The 6,000-nt window shown below is 45.2% G+C and overlaps 5 non-coding genes across 5 annotated transcripts; 2 read left to right on the top strand and 3 right to left on the bottom strand.

The window, feature by feature from the left end:
* The first annotated feature begins 333 nt into the window (after positions 1–333).
* Positions 334–419, top strand: TRNAY-GUA (transfer RNA tyrosine (anticodon GUA)). Its single transcript is given in 2 exon segments — positions 334–370; positions 384–419. It is a non-coding gene; the product is annotated as a tRNA-Tyr (tRNA).
* Positions 420–986: 567 nt separating this feature from the next.
* Positions 987–1,060, bottom strand: TRNAN-GUU (transfer RNA asparagine (anticodon GUU)). The gene has a single exon. It is a non-coding gene; the product is annotated as a tRNA-Asn (tRNA).
* Positions 1,061–2,751: 1,691 nt separating this feature from the next.
* On the bottom strand, positions 2,752–2,825 carry TRNAN-GUU (transfer RNA asparagine (anticodon GUU)). Its single transcript has one exon. It is a non-coding gene; the product is annotated as a tRNA-Asn (tRNA).
* A 1,040-nt stretch (positions 2,826–3,865) lies between these two features.
* On the top strand, positions 3,866–3,951 carry TRNAY-GUA (transfer RNA tyrosine (anticodon GUA)). The gene is given in 2 exon segments: positions 3,866–3,902; positions 3,916–3,951. It is a non-coding gene; the product is annotated as a tRNA-Tyr (tRNA).
* Positions 3,952–4,518: 567 nt separating this feature from the next.
* Positions 4,519–4,592, bottom strand: TRNAN-GUU (transfer RNA asparagine (anticodon GUU)). The gene has a single exon. It is a non-coding gene; the product is annotated as a tRNA-Asn (tRNA).
* Positions 4,593–6,000: the final 1,408 nt, after the last annotated feature.

Below are 6,000 nucleotides of genomic sequence, written 5' to 3'. Positions count from 1 at the left end.
AGAAAGACATCCACACTTAAATAAAAAAAAAAAAAAAAAAAAAAAAAAAAGCTTAAAGCTACAGGTTGAAAAGTATGTGATGATCACAATTGTGGTGAATCAGGCACCCCAACATGGAAACCAGCATGGACCCCAACATGGACTGCCAGAAGGGGGATTAGCTCAAATGGTAGAGCGCTCGCTTAGCATGCGAGAGGTAACGGGATCGACGCCCGTATTCTCCAAAGTTTTGGTTTGCCGAGTTTTTCAAAGAGCGGGACAATTCTCCTCTGTTTCCCTACTCATGTAACTCATTTGCAAGCTTAGGAAGCACCCGACAACCAGCTCAGCAAGCCTTCGATAGCTCAGCTGGTAGAGCGGAGGACTGTAGTAGAAAATCAGCAATCCTTAGGTCGCTGGTTCAATTCCGGCTCGAAGGAACTTTTGTTAGTCTCATAGATGATGTTTCAACCTGTCGACAAATGCTCTCCCGGTGCCCTCGTCTTCTATCTATTTTCAGAGGGGTCTCTTGTTTGTGTTGGGTATTTGAAATGGGCATCCGACCGAAACTCTCAGTTGAGAGCCACAGTAGGACTTTCTGTAACTCTGACATGCAACTGAAACAAAAAGAGGGTACAATCATCCCTGGGTGGGCTTGAACCACCAACCTTTTGGTTATCAGACAAAAAAAAGTTTTCACAACCTTCAAGCTTTGCTTGAACCTCCCAGTTTCTCATGTCATGTGTCATCTTCTTTGAAACAGAGTGGCGCATGGAAAGACATTTAGGCCCACAACCAAAGAGGGCCAAAGGCTCTGGACCATTCTTTCTACATTGCAACTATGTCATCCAAATCACTGGGATTTTTTTCTCTTCTCAAAATTTTTCACACTGTACATGTTGAAATAGTCTTACAACCGGTGCCCTCCTCTTCTGGCCGAAACTTTAAGTTGAGAGGCACCATAGGATTTTCTGTAACATGCAACTGAGACAAAAAGAGGACACTGCCGTCCCTGGGTGGGCTTGAACCACCAACCTTCCGGTTAACAGCCGAACGCGCTAACCAATTGCGCCACAGAGACAACCACGCTCTGCCACTTTGATTAAAGTCGTAAAAAAGCCACAACATGGTAAATGGAGTATTTTTCTTAGAGGACCTTCTGATCAACACAATAAAAAGAAGAGAATGATAAAACATAACAACTGCGTGGAACTACAGCCGCCAACAAATGGACAATTGCAACACAGAGATGGCCTCCACATTAGCGTCTTAACAACAGTCAGCGGGTAATAGGCTACCCCTCTCTTTTGGAGGTATGGCAGCAGAGTGGCGCAGCGGAAGCGTGCTGGGCCCATAACCCAGTGGTCGATGCATCGAAACCATCCTCTGCTAAGTGCTCTCTTTTACTCACGCCCCCTGTTACAATTTGGCCATTATCCCCGGTCGGAATCACATGTTTTTCTCGTAAAAATAGAATAGAGACCCCCGATCCCTGACCATCTCATTTTCACGACCTTCAGACTATGCTTTTTATACACGCAACCTCCCAGTTTCTCATGCCACATGTTTTCGCCTTTGCAACAAAGTGGCACAGGCAAAGGCTTTTGGGCCCACAACCAAATGGGCCATTGGATCTAGACCATCTTTTCTACGTTGCGACTTTCTTATTTAAATCATTCTGATTTCTTTTCTCTTCCCACAATTCTTCACTCTGTACACTAACGACTCACCTATACTTTTACACCACCCGGCACCCTGTAAGCTCCACGCTCCTTCTGCTTTTACGGGAGAAAGACATCCACACTTAAATAAAAAAAAAAAAAAAAAAAAAAAAAAGCTTAAAGCTACAGGTTGAAAAGTATGTGATGATCACAATTGTGGTGAATCAGGCACCCCAACATGGAAACCAGCATGGACCCCAACATGGACTGCCAGAAGGGGGATTAGCTCAAATGGTAGAGCGCTCGCTTAGCATGCGAGAGGTAACGGGATCGACGCCCGTATTCTCCAAAGTTTTGGTTTGCCGAGTTTTTCAAAGAGCGGGACAATTCTCCTCTGTTTCCCTACTCATGTAACTCATTTGCAAGCTTAGGAAGCACCCGACAACCAGCTCAGCAAGCCTTCGATAGCTCAGCTGGTAGAGCGGAGGACTGTAGTAGAAAATCAGCAATCCTTAGGTCGCTGGTTTAATTCCGGCTCGAAGGAACTTTTGTTAGTCTCATAGATGATGTTTCAACCTGTCGACAAATGCTCTCCCGGTGCCCTCGTCTTCTATCTATTTTCAGAGGGGTCTCTTGTTTGTGTTGGGTATTTGAAATGGGCATCCGACCGAAACTCTCAGTTGAGAGCCACAGTAGGACTTTCTGTAACTCTGACATGCAACTGAAACAAAAAGAGGGTACAATCATCCCTGGGTGGGCTTGAACCACCAACCTTTTGGTTATCAGACAAAAAAAAGTTTTCACAACCTTCAAGCTTTGCTTGAACCTCCCAGTTTCTCATGTCATGTGTCATCTTCTTTGAAACAGAGTGGCGCATGGAAAGACATTTAGGCCCACAACCAAAGAGGGCCAAAGGCTCTGGACCATTCTTTCTACATTGCAACTATGTCATCCAAATCACTGGGATTTTTTTCTCTTCTCAAAATTTTTCACACTGTACATGTTGAAATAGTCTTACAACCGGTGCCCTCCTCTTCTGGCCGAAACTTTAAGTTGAGAGGCACCATAGGATTTTCTGTAACATGCAACTGAGACAAAAAGAGGACACTGCCGTCCCTGGGTGGGCTTGAACCACCAACCTTCCGGTTAACAGCCGAACGCGCTAACCAATTGCGCCACAGAGACAACCACGCTCTGCCACTTTGATTAAAGTCGTAAAAAAGCCACAACATGGTAAATGGAGTATGTTTCTTAGAGGACCTTCTGATCAACACAATAAAAAGAAGAGAATGATAAAACATAACAACTGCGTGGAACTACAGCCGCCAACAAATGGACAATTGCAACACAGAGATGGCCTCCACATTAGCGTCTTAACAACAGTCAGCAGGTAATAGGCTACCCCTCTCTTTTGGAGGTATGGCAGCAGAGTGGCGCAGCGGAAGCGTGCTGGGCCCATAACCCAGAGGTCGATGCATCGAAACCATCCTCTGCTAAGTGCTCTCTTTTACTCACGCCCCCTGTTACAATTTGGCCATTATCCCCGGTCGGAATCACATGTTTTTCTCGTAAAAATAGAATAGAGACCCCCGATCCCTGACCATCTCATTTTCACGACCTTCAGACTATGCTTTTTATACACGCAACCTCCCAGTTTCTCATGCCACATGTTTTCGCCTTTGCAACAAAGTGGCACAGGCAAAGGCTTTTGGGCCCACAACCAAATGGGCCATTGGATCTAGACCATCTTTTCTACGTTGCGACTTTCTTATTTAAATCATTCTGATTTCTTTTCTCTTCCCACAATTCTTCACTCTGTACACTAACGACTCACCTATACTTTTACACCACCCGGCACCCTGTAAGCTCCACGCTCCTTCTGCTTTTACGGGAGAAAGACATCCACACTTAAATAAAAAAAAAAAAAAAAAAAAAAAAAAAAGCTTAAAGCTACAGGTTGAAAAGTATGTGATGATCACAATTGTGGTGAATCAGGCACCCCAACATGGAAACCAGCATGGACCCCAACATGGACTGCCAGAAGGGGGATTAGCTCAAATGGTAGAGCGCTCGCTTAGCATGCGAGAGGTAACGGGATCGACGCCCGTATTCTCCAAAGTTTTGGTTTGCCGAGTTTTTCAAAGAGCGGGACAATTCTCCTCTGTTTCCCTACTCATGTAACTCATTTGCAAGCTTAGGAAGCACCCGACAACCAGCTCAGCAAGCCTTCGATAGCTCAGCTGGTAGAGCGGAGGACTGTAGTAGAAAATCAGCAATCCTTAGGTCGCTGGTTCAATTCCGGCTCGAAGGAACTTTTGTTAGTCTCATAGATGATGTTTCAACCTGTCGACAAATGCTCTCCCGGTGCCCTCGTCTTCTATCTATTTTCAGAGGGGTCTCTTGTTTGTGTTGGGTATTTGAAATGGGCATCCGACCGAAACTCTCAGTTGAGAGCCACAGTAGGACTTTCTGTAACTCTGACATGCAACTGAAACAAAAAGAGGGTACAATCATCCCTGGGTGGGCTTGAACCACCAACCTTTTGGTTATCAGACAAAAAAAAGTTTTCACAACCTTCAAGCTTTGCTTGAACCTCCCAGTTTCTCATGTCATGTGTCATCTTCTTTGAAACAGAGTGGCGCATGGAAAGACATTTAGGCCCACAACCAAAGAGGGCCAAAGGCTCTGGACCATTCTTTCTACATTGCAACTATGTCATCCAAATCACTGGGATTTTTTTCTCTTCTCAAAATTTTTCACACTGTACATGTTGAAATAGTCTTACAACCGGTGCCCTCCTCTTCTGGCCGAAACTTTAAGTTGAGAGGCACCATAGGATTTTCTGTAACATGCAACTGAGACAAAAAGAGGACACTGCCGTCCCTGGGTGGGCTTGAACCACCAACCTTCCGGTTAACAGCCGAACGCGCTAACCAATTGCGCCACAGAGACAACCACGCTCTGCCACTTTGATTAAAGTCGTAAAAAAGCCACAACATGGTAAATGGAGTATTTTTCTTAGAGGACCTTCTGATCAACACAATAAAAAGAAGAGAATGATAAAACATAACAACTGCGTGGAACTACAGCCGCCAACAAATGGACAATTGCAACACAGAGATGGCCTCCACATTAGCGTCTTAACAACAGTCAGCGGGTAATAGGCTACCCCTCTCTTTTGGAGGTATGGCAGCAGAGTGGCGCAGCGGAAGCGTGCTGGGCCCATAACCCAGTGGTCGATGCATCGAAACCATCCTCTGCTAAGTGCTCTCTTTTACTCACGCCCCCTGTTACAATTTGGCCATTATCCCCGGTCGGAATCACATGTTTTTCTCGTAAAAATAGAATAGAGACCCCCGATCCCTGACCATCTCATTTTCACGACCTTCAGACTATGCTTTTTATACACGCAACCTCCCAGTTTCTCATGCCACATGTTTTCGCCTTTGCAACAAAGTGGCACAGGCAAAGGCTTTTGGGCCCACAACCAAATGGGCCATTGGATCTAGACCATCTTTTCTACGTTGCGACTTTCTTATTTAAATCATTCTGATTTCTTTTCTCTTCCCACAATTCTTCACTCTGTACACTAACGACTCACCTATACTTTTACACCACCCGGCACCCTGTAAGCTCCACGCTCCTTCTGCTTTTACGGGAGAAAGACATCCACACTTAAATAAAAAAAAAAAAAAAAAAAAAAAAAAGCTTAAAGCTACAGGTTGAAAAGTATGTGATGATCACAATTGTGGTGAATCAGGCACCCCAACATGGAAACCAGCATGGACCCCAACATGGACTGCCAGAAGGGGGATTAGCTCAAATGGTAGAGCGCTCGCTTAGCATGCGAGAGGTAACGGGATCGACGCCCGTATTCTCCAAAGTTTTGGTTTGCCGAGTTTTTCAAAGAGCGGGACAATTCTCCTCTGTTTCCCTACTCATGTAACTCATTTGCAAGCTTAGGAAGCACCCGACAACCAGCTCAGCAAGCCTTCGATAGCTCAGCTGGTAGAGCGGAGGACTGTAGTAGAAAATCAGCAATCCTTAGGTCGCTGGTTTAATTCCGGCTCGAAGGAACTTTTGTTAGTCTCATAGATGATGTTTCAACCTGTCGACAAATGCTCTCCCGGTGCCCTCGTCTTCTATCTATTTTCAGAGGGGTCTCTTGTTTGTGTTGGGTATTTGAAATGGGCATCCGACCGAAACTCTCAGTTGAGAGCCACAGTAGGACTTTCTGTAACTCTGACATGCAACTGAAACAAAAAGAGGGTACAATCATCCCTGGGTGGGCTTGAACCACCAACCTTTTGGTTATCAGACAAAAAAAAGTTTTCACAACCTTCAAGCTTTGCTTGAACCT

Source organism: Rhinoderma darwinii, unplaced genomic scaffold (assembly GCF_050947455.1).
Source record: "Rhinoderma darwinii isolate aRhiDar2 unplaced genomic scaffold, aRhiDar2.hap1 Scaffold_674, whole genome shotgun sequence".
Lineage (NCBI taxonomy): Eukaryota > Metazoa > Chordata > Amphibia > Anura > Rhinodermatidae > Rhinoderma > Rhinoderma darwinii.
The sequence above is the reverse complement of the archived record's forward strand: the minus strand, read 5'-3'. Positions and strand labels throughout refer to the sequence as shown.